The sequence below is a fragment of the Adiantum capillus-veneris genome, chromosome 15 (genome assembly GCF_014529385.1).
Source record: "Adiantum capillus-veneris isolate H3 chromosome 15, ASM1452938v2, whole genome shotgun sequence".
In the NCBI taxonomy this organism is placed as follows: domain Eukaryota; kingdom Viridiplantae; phylum Streptophyta; class Polypodiopsida; order Polypodiales; family Pteridaceae; genus Adiantum; species Adiantum capillus-veneris.
In genome coordinates this window covers 106,383,227-106,394,186 of record NC_140945.1, presented here as the reverse complement: position 1 = coordinate 106,394,186, position 10,960 = coordinate 106,383,227, and positions in this window count along the sequence as shown.

Sequence of the window (10,960 nt, the reverse complement as noted above, 5' to 3'; positions counted from 1 at the left end):
GAGCCTTCATTGCAAACATGCAAATGAATCGGCAATAAAAGTTGATATATCCCAAAAATGAACTGATTTTAGACACATTTGTTGGTGTTTAGGCTTGTTGAACACACTTGACTTTGTCCTCTGCCATTTCAATACCATTTGTACAGACAATGTGTTCTAGAAGTTGGCCCTTGAAGACCATGCATACTGATTTGAATGGGTTCAGCCAAATTCTCTTTTCCTTGTATCTCTCAAAGAACATTTCTACAAAGAGGAGATGTATTTTCTCTATTGAAAAGGTTGTAAACTCATCCATAAAAATAGCCAAATACTTGTGTAGGAGCTCACTAAAAATCTCTATCATAGGACGTTCAAAAGAGATGGAGCATTGCATAGTCCAAATGGAATTAGTAGGTACATGAATGCTCCCCATTCAATGATGAAGATTGTCTTTTCTCTATCCTTTGGTGCAATTCTCACCTGATTATAATCACTATAGCCATCCATGAAGCTATACATTTCGTGGCCTGATCCTTGATCGTATGAGCATTCAACTTTTGATAGTCTACACACACTCTTAGCTTCCCATTCCTCTTGGGTACCACCAATATCAAAAGTAACTAGACACTACTTGCTACCTCTGTTATGAATCCCACCTTCAATAGGTTGTCAATCTCCTCCTTGAAATTCTTAGCATAGTTGGGATTGATTCTGTATCATTGAAGCCTAACTGATCTTGCATCTGACTGAGTGGTATCCTGTGCTACCACACCTCTAGATCGACACCTTTCAAATTCATGTGCTCCCAAGCAAACATATATTTGTGTGTTTGAAATAATTGCTTGGATTTTTCCTTAATCTTTGGATTCAAATGCTTGTTGATTTGGACCAATTTGGCCTTCTCCTCCTCTAAATCAAGATACCACTCCTCTATTTCTTGGTCGTCTAGTTGCAACCAGTTCGGCACATTGCCTTTTTGTTTTGCCAAAAACTCAAATCCTTAATAGTCTAAATATCTGTTGCGTACTCATTGAATTGGTTCCTTGACTCAACTAGCCCTGGTTCCATCTCTATCCGCTCAACACCTTGGTCAGGGTTGTCTAGTTTCGTTTGCCTATGACACACTTCTAATCTGTAATCCTCCTTATCTTGGGCTAATTGATTTGGTGTTCTCCCATCTAGCATTACTAGCCTCTCACCTAGATTGGAATGAGTAAAATGTTTAGGATATTGTTGTCTTTGCCTCTTAGCCCAATCTCTATCCATTAATACTGCATTCAAATCGATCTCTACAATGGGAAAGATATTCATAGATTCGAGCATACGCTCGGTCTTCTTTGTTCTATATGTTTTGCAGATTTCTTCTGGTCTCATGGACTTTTCCTAACTCCTAGTCACTATCAGTCTTGACTGGAATCCTCTGATTGGGCTCTTGAATGATCCGAGTGTCTGACCAGCATAGTCGTGAATGGCTCCAGAACTTCTGAGCCAAGGTCTACCCAATAACATACCATATGCACCTTGTACATCCATTCGTAGAAAGATGGCTTTAAAATTTTCTTCGCCCACTCTAATTTACAAGTTTTCTACCAGACCAATGGCTTAAACCACTCTTTGATCAGCCATTTGTATCGTAAACAATGATGGCTTCATTTCCAATACACCCATTTTTTGCCTAACATTCTCGCCCAATATTTTCACTCCTACTCCGCCATCGAGTATTATGCCTAACAAAGGTTCCTAGTGATTTTTGAGCTTGTAATCAACTTGGATGTCTAGCACCTCATCATCTTTAATGGCAGATAGTTCCATTGCCATTGCTTCTACTCCTTGATTTCTGTTCTTCTTTTCATAAAGTTTGTATGATATCATCTAGTTCCATTATGGGCTTCTGAATCCGCTCGCACACATTGACACAAATTTTTTCTTGCTCATTGCCAAAATTGCTATTTGAACTAGAAGATCTTTCTTTCAATTTACTATCTTCGTAGTGCCGCTCAACTAGCCTACTATTTTTGGTGGATTGTTGACCCTTAGGTAAGGATCAGATTTCTCTCTAGCATTTTCCATCCTCATGTCACTGTTCTCAATCCTGGCCAAGTCTATTCTGACTTGTTGTACTTCATCAGCCAAGTTTTCTAGTAAAGCTGGGACCGACTCATCCAGTTCCCATGCCAACACCAGTTCCCATGCCAGCCTCTTCCTTACCAAACACTCTGATAGGCTTATCCTCCTGAACTACTGAAGGTTGCAATGACAACCTTTAGATGGATATGGACTCCGAACACTCAGATTGCTGAGCTACTGAAGACGAAGGTGACAACTTTTGGATGGTTATGGCCTCCAAACACTCAGACTACTATGGCATCTTCTTAGCTAGATCCTTTGTAATCTTGTGCCTTTCTAGGTATACCATAATTGGAATGCATGTCTACCCACCAAGCATGACCACTTTCAACAAACTTTACTAAGAATCTCATCATTAAATTTTTTTATCCATGTCAAAATCTTGATATAGTCTTGAAGGTTCAAGCATAGGCGTTGTGTCTAGAGAGACTCCCTTGGTTTGGATCAATCCATTCCAAAACTTTTTGGTATGTCCTTGTTGGTGGACACAACCTAGAATCAAATGCACTCCAAGAGATGATAATTTGGATAGAAAAATCATCAAAAATTTTATGTGCTTTCATCAGTAAACCACATTCGACAAACATGTCAACCATAACAATGCCAAGCATGTGTTTTTCTTTGGTAGCCCTTGCATTCCATACTACAACATCACACTCTAAAAGTATCTCAAAGATTGCATGCCCTTTTGCACGCTTGTCGCTCTACTCATACATGTCAACTACTACACTTCTTTTGAGGAACTACTCTTGGGGGCATGGTTCTTACAACCTTGAAATGTAACTCTTCACTCTTTTTTATTGCTCAACCACAAGCAGCTCCTTCAAAACGGATTAATTTTTTGGTTGTCCCCGAATGTAGGATTTCCCACGATAGTTATCTAGCCAAGGACCACCAAGTGCTATCAAAGCCAAGGGAGCATTCCTACCTTAGCTTCCGGTTTTATCCTTTGTGAAGAATGGAAGCTATGGATTTTTAAATCTTCTCTTTGTTTTTTTCTTCTCTTTTTTTTGTGGTTTTTGTTTATTTATATTTTAACTTTTTAATTTGAGAGTTTTCTTTTTTGGAGGGATAAATTTTTTTGTTTTTCAATAATAAATTAAAAGAAAAAGAAAAATTAAGAAAGGAATTTACAAATAAAGACTAAAAAGTAAAGAAAAATCAATTAAAAAAAGAAAAGAAAAGAAAAGTGAGCAATAAAATGACCAGAAAAAGGGAAAAGAGGGAAAGAAGGTTTGAGTGGATAAGGGTGTGATTTCTTTTAATTTTTTATCTTTGTTCTTTAATAAATTACAAAAATGGTCAAAAAATAATTTGCTTAAGAAAGTGCCCAAAAATTCCAAAATTGGTAAAAAATTAGTGAAAGTTAGTGGGTTCCCAATTCACACTCCGACACACATACATGCATATTTTTTTTCCAATTTTGATATTTTTGGCAAATAATTAATTTATTAGCAAAAAATAATAAAAACTTAGCAAAAATAGCATAATTGTCAAAAAATCATGCAATTTGTTTTGCTCAAAATATAGCATCTCAAAATCTTGTATCAATCCATCATACATTTTCAACATCAAGCAAATCAAGCAAACTTGATGCCAATTTCACTTGTTTTTGACGCGAAATTGAATGTAATTAAACTTAAAGCAAATCTCTGCACATCCTTATGCTAGTCACCAAACCAAGAATTGGACCATTTCATTTGCACATAAGTTTGCACTCAATTTTTGACCCAAATGAGTGCATACTTTCTTGTACTATTATGTCTACAATGCATCAATTTATGCATACATTCATATCGAAAATCCGATGGCATTTTGGCACAAAATCAACAAACAAAACCACAAACCATAATCAATTGACCATGATTCCACTTACAATTGTCCACACATAAGCCAATTGGGCAAAAAATCAATTTATCAACGTGGTGTGAAATTTGCACACACATTAGCATAACAATTCTTGGAGATAATTTGACCACAATCAATTGCACACAAACCTCAAAAATTCTTGCAAAAATCAGCACTTAAATATTGAGATCAGTGCACTCACATCGCACTAAAGCTACACATCTTCTCCAATTGATTAATCTATCGATGTGTGTGCATGTGTGGCGTATGGATTTCATTAAATTGCACTCCAAACTATTGACGTATAATACACCATCACCAAATCTCATGTGTAGCTTCAATTTTATGAAAGCCAAACATATAACATCAACAATGACACATCTAATTAAAGATTTAGCTATATGTACCATAGCTATGTTAGGACAAAGTTATTCAACTATTCACAATGCATATACAACATCTAGCACAAGGAAGGAGAGCCGCCAAAGCATTCATTGAAGAGGAGAATCACATCAATGAATGCTCTATTAGGACTCAAAGACATTTAGATATTTTAGGACTCATAGTTAGTTAGTTATATTAGAGTTAGTTAGCCATGTGTAACATAGTTATGTTAGGACTTAGAGTTAGTTAGCTATGTTAGGACTCAAAGTTAGTAAGCTATTTACAATGCCTTCACAAAGTCCAGCCTGAGGAAGGATAATTTCTAGAGCATTCATTGATGAGGAGAATCACATTGATATTGGTGCTAAAGAATCAAAGTAGGACTATGATTACCTTCAACCATGCACTCATGGTGAGGAAACAAAAATAGACCGAGGCATCAAAGGCACTGAAGCACATCGAGCTTCTGAATAGACTGAGGTTGCTATAGATACTAGTGATGCAAAGGGAGACATAAGCACGTACACTCTAGATCAATGAAAAAACCTTAAGGAAAGGAGTAAAAAATAATAACAGAGATAGATGATGATTACCATGTCAAACCCAGGCATCAAAGATGAAAATTGATTACCATGTCAAACTTAGACATCGACGAATAGAATTGGATCATCGTGATGAATGCAGATGCCAAAAAAAGAGCAATGACCTAGAAATCACATTATCAACATTTAGAGGTAGTAAGAGGGATGCCTTGATGTCCATATACAAGCCTTTGAACAATGCACTGACTTCAAGGACATCGACGAGGATGATTGGGAAGAGTACTTTCCTTAGACTTTGAAAGATGTAGATAGGAAGTGATAATATCATTAAAGAAAGCCCTTATCCTTGAGTAAAATGAGAACCAAGGGATGAAGACATCCTATGTGAGTTAGATAAGATACAACAAGGCAAACTATGAGTGAAGGAGCTATGTAGAGAAGATTAAGGAGCTTGCTAGACAATTACATGAGCCATCATATGAGAAACAAATGATAGCTTGGTTTTTTAGTGGGTTCAAGAACAACAAGTTAAGGGATCAAGAAGTACCATCTCCCACCAGGAAACTCAATGACTTAGTTCAAAGAACCATTAAACTAGAACATAAGAAGAAAGGCCAAAAAGCTAGAAACAACTCAAGTTCTAGTGATCCTCTTCACTAGAACAAGAAGAGAGAAGCCTAAACATAGAAAATTGAAGAGCTGCCAAATTTGATATTTGAAATATCAAAGACCAGACCCTCACTCAAAAAGTTAGAAACCTCATGTATCAAATGCAAATCAAACTAGCATCAAATTGATGAATGCGTTCAATGTACATACTATAAAGGTTATGGTCATGTATGGAATAATGGAAAAATAAGGATACGAAATTTTGAAGAAAGGAAAGATGTATTGTTGATTGCACTAACCAACCTTGAACCTATTAAGCTAGAGAAATTTGTTGAGAACCCAAATCATGGAGCTAGTACCAGTGATATGGCTAGGAGAGATAAATACCAAAATTTCTCTAGTAGAGGTCGAGGTAGAGCAAATTTCATTAGGAGGAATTCCAATTGTTATATGTGTAAAATACGGGCACTTTTTAGCACAATGACTCAAAAAATGACCGAGGAAAAGATGGTAGATCCAATATTGGTACATGTGATCACCAAGATTCTTTGGCATTATATTAAAAAAAAATCCTAGATGATCCAGTCAATCAATCAAAGCAGAGTGAAGAAAGCCATAAGTGGAAAAAGAAAAGGTCATTCTAAAAAGCTAAAGAGAAAGCTAAAGAAGTGGATGAATGGCAAGAGGAGAGGGTTTAGGATGCTCAAATCAATCAGGATCTAGAGCAAAGAAAGCTAGAGAAACTAGAGTGCTCAAAGGCCGTGCCCGATCCATTTAGAAGCTTTTACCAAGTAGCTTTTGTGTCCTAGAAACCAGGAATCTCAAAGACTAGCTCTGGTGTCCTGAGATAAGAGAGAAAAAATTCCAGTGATTAGTTCTGATATGAAGAATCCTTAGAATGCTGACAAAAGATTCGAGAAACACAAAATGTTTAGAAAGAACCATCTAATTTTCCACAAAAGGATCCACCAACAAGGAAGCAGAGAAGGAAAGCACAAGCATGGCACCGCGAGGATAGCTACCCTGAAGGCAGGTTGTCCAGTTCAAATTTGAGCTTTAGAAATGAGTAGGATGAAATCTATGTAAAGGTATGCAAAAGAATCCAGAGGCTCACTATAGAACTAGATGACATCGAAAATGCTCTACCTAAGACCGCCAAGTTCATCAAGAAAAAAAGGCAAAAAGATTCTGAAGTCTAGGCACTAGACTAACCAAGATCTAAGGACGATGAAGTATGAGTCATCCAGATAGACTACAAAGTCTGAAAGCAATGGGAATTGCTATCTTGAGTAATTTTGGATGATGATGAAGTATGTAGTCATCGAGATAGACTACAAAATCTGAAAGCAATGGAATTTCTATCTGAAGTAATTTTGGATGAAGGTGCTGGTGTGAATATACTTGGAAACACATTAGTGGATGTTACTGAGATGAAGCTTGCACCATTCAAAATCAGAATGATAGGTTAGCAAATAGTGCAAGCAAGTGGTCTAGTAAAGACTACACAAATTAAGTTTAGTTCTGAAAAGTTCAACACAAGTTTTCTGGCAATGGACATACAAGGTGCTTATATTATGCTATTGGGAAGACCATGGATAAGGAGTTAGGGGCTATACACAATTGTGCTAGCTAGACACTCAACTATGCAGGGGCCAAACACAAGAATTCAGATTCAAACAAATAACACTAGGACATGAAAGAAAGCACACTAACCTGAATAACTATGTCAAAATGATGGCATGAAGAAGGTTGAAAGGATGCTATTATGCTAGCCTTTATGAATATATTTTCCATAGCTAAAATTGACCTAAATGTAGTCCATTTAGACTAAAAAGGGCTCAAAGGTAGTATCATAAGTATCCTAAGAACTTTACCAAATTAAACCAAGGGGAATGACCAGTAACTATGGATGGGACAGCTTCAATGATGAAGAGGACCAAACATTTGAGAGGGGTAGTTTAGATAATGCCACAACTTCAAACGGGGCCACATCAAGTAGGATTAGACTAGATAGTGTTGATATAAGTTCAAAAATTAGAATGCACAAACACGAGAAAGTAGTAGTTAGACACTATCTGAAGGAAAACAAATCCTTCCCAATTCAGATACCCCTTACAACAAATATGCAGCTAAGATAAGGACGCAATAGGAGGCCAAATCATTGGCCATAAGAAAGGTAAGGGGAACACCCAACTCGTTGTTACTAGATGATCAAGGAGTGGAAGAGTGGAACTTGGGATTGGAATCAAATCTAAATATAATAAAGATCAATAAATATCTTGAGACAAAAGTCAAAGAAAAAGCTAGGTAGCTTTTTCAAAAGTATATCTAAATGTTTTTGCCTAGGAGTACTCTTATTTGAAGGGATTAGACTTGAAATTTTCCAACATAGTATTTATCACTAATTCTTGATGCTTGATCAATTAGATTTCTTGGAAGAGACTGATAACCTTCTGAAAGAGGGATTTACGATAGAGGTAGCAAGTTGTGACAGGTTATTTCCAACTGTGGTGATACTGAAGAAGAAATGAAAACTCAAATTTTCTGTAGATTATTGGAAGTTGAATGCTTAGATGATCAAAGACCTATTTCCACAACCCTTCACTAAGATGATGTTAGATGAGATAGTTGGCCACAAAATATACAGTTTTTTGTGCAGGTATATGTTGGGGTAAATGCATTGTGCCTTTGCCCAGGGCCGGACGTTCAATGTCCGGCCACCCACTGTGTGTACATACACTAACCGTATTCTTCATATACCAAAGAATATGGGGCTCCTCACAACTTGGAGGTTGGCTCCACCCACACACGACACATTCTCTTCTCCTCTTCCCTCTCCCGCACCACTGCACTGCACGCGTGCACGCATGTGCATGCACACACACACACACACACACACACACACACACACACACACACACACACACACACACACACACACACACACACACACACACACACACACACACACACACACACACACACACACACACACACACACTTACACTCTTTCAATTGGTATCAGAGCTATAGCTTGGAAATTGGCACATGTGTGATGGCTTCTTGGCTAGGCACAAAAGCAAGGGAGCTTGGCTATGGAAGCTCGAGCTTGGTGGTGGTAAATCGGGTGTGGAGCAATCCGATTGGAGGCATCAAGAGAAGATATCAGTAAGAACAATGCTGATTACTATGGTGAATCGGTCTGGAATATTTACAGGTCGTATCTAAAGTGTGCTTGCAAATTTCTTGACCCTAAAGCTTCTTGCAAGTCAAGCATTATATGGTTCTACCATGCTATTTGGTTTGCTCTCAACAATCTGGAATCTATGGATTGTAGTGGAATTTTCATTCATTGTCATTTCATTCCTAGAATTTTGGATTTTTTTTTCCACCAAGATTGGTTTTTGTTGAATGCTTTGATTTGGTGTATGGAAATCACTCTACAATTGATATTGTGTTTGGATGGAGATATTTTAATCCTATTAAAGGTTTCGTGTACTTGAATGAATTTTTGACACATGAACCTAATATGGCATGTACATGTGAGAATTTTACCTCATACTACAAGGATTTCGGAAAACTGGGATCACATGTTTGTATGACAAACTTAACTATTGTAAAGGAATCTTCTCTTCGAGGTTTGCTTGGAATGGGTCTCTGGAATGAGAGCTGGTCACTTTAGACAGCTATTCCAGAGCTACTGATTATCTAGGCGGTTCAGTTAGTGAGGACTGGAATTAAGTACTGGACTGAAATAGAGAATTGAATTGGAATAATGTACTGAAATAGAAGACACGAACTAGAAGACTGAGAATAGTATTATAGATTCAGATTAGTAGTACAAAGATAATCAATACAGTGTACAACAGACTTAAGCTCAGATGAAGTATGAGGATTGATTACAGGAGTAAATGATTATTGAGTTGAAAGCCAAAAGCTTATGAAGCTAAAAGTCTAGAAGCAAGAGCTTGTCAGCCAAAAGTAAAAAAAGCCCCAGATACATTGTAGCAGCTCCTCTTTATATGCTTACAAAGTTACTACAGTAACTGCTGTAATTACTTTCAGTGTAGCTGTTCTCGTTGGCCGGCCTACTAAGGAGCATTTCCTGCTCGCTGGGGCTGCCCTCACCTTCTACATCCTTCCCTCCTTTATTGAATTTTGGTATAAACCAAAATTTCCTTCTGACTAGAAAAAAAAATCCACTGCCTGATTCGGACTTGTTGTTGAACCAGTCTGGTTTTTTGAGTTGGCCGATGTTCCTCATGATAGTACTCTTTTTCTATTGCCAACTTTATGCCGTACTTCATGCGTGTTGAGTGCTTGACACCCATATAGTTGTAATTCCAAGGGTACCCATCCAAGGAGATTCCAATGCCTATACTGGATAGCTAGGAAAATCCACCGTCTGATTCTGAGATCAAACTACTCAGTATCCTTCCACTAAACCCGCTTCCTCTTGCCCTTCTTCTTCTTTGGTGCCTCAAAAGTCTCAGTGCTAGCAATGTCCTTTTGAATAAGTCTGTAAATGGCCTGCTGCTCAAGCTGATCCCACCTTTTTGTGGTTATCTCCAATTCATAAGGTGTGAGGGCGTTGTAAGTTTTGGTGTCGGGATCATATAAACTACATTTGCCCTTAGTCAGATGGGTTCTGGCCAGTTTATGACAATGCAATACTGTGTGAATCCATCTCTGTGGGAGTGGCTGATTTGTCTTTAGTCTGGCTTCAAAGAGAATCTCTGCCATTTATCTGTATTGTGGTCCCAGTCCTGGTTTGGCAGTGATATCCTTTTCAAGAATCTTGGAGGACTCCACAGTCAGTTGAAGTAACTGATTTGTGATCTTTGTTAATCCACTGAGCTGGACCTTCCACTGACTCATACAAAGGTTGAACCTTTGTATTTATCTCTATAGATCCATGGCAATGTCCATTTTGAGGGCATCATTGACAAATGATTTCTAGGCTTTCCATTCCATAGTGGCTCGCTCATACCAGTCACACGAAGTTCATTAGTGATGCTGAGATAAGTGAGCCGATCTACTGGTTTTGGACATTGAGGATACAAGGCTAGGAAGAATCTTGGTAGTTCCACCTCCTTGGCAGGTAAAGCATACAGAAGTACTAGAGAATTAAGTACAAACTCCAAAAAATTGAGAACATTTTGGTTCTCCTGCTGCATCATCTTCCTAGTAATTTTGACCAGCTGGAAGATTTTTTGGAGAGTAGTTACCTGTTCTCCTACTGACATTTGGGTTTGGGGTCCTTTACTGCTGGTAGGCTGATCTTGAGTGATGGTGTGCACCCTCTGATCCAAGACACCTCTGGCAATCTGCATCTGAAGCAAGACTTCTTTTAATTGAATCCCGAACTCCTTCATACATCTGTATGTAGGTCTTTTTCCTAGCAGCAAATCCAGTTCAATAGCTATGGAGTGGCGATCTGCAGTAGACTATGTTTGCCAATGTGAATTGAC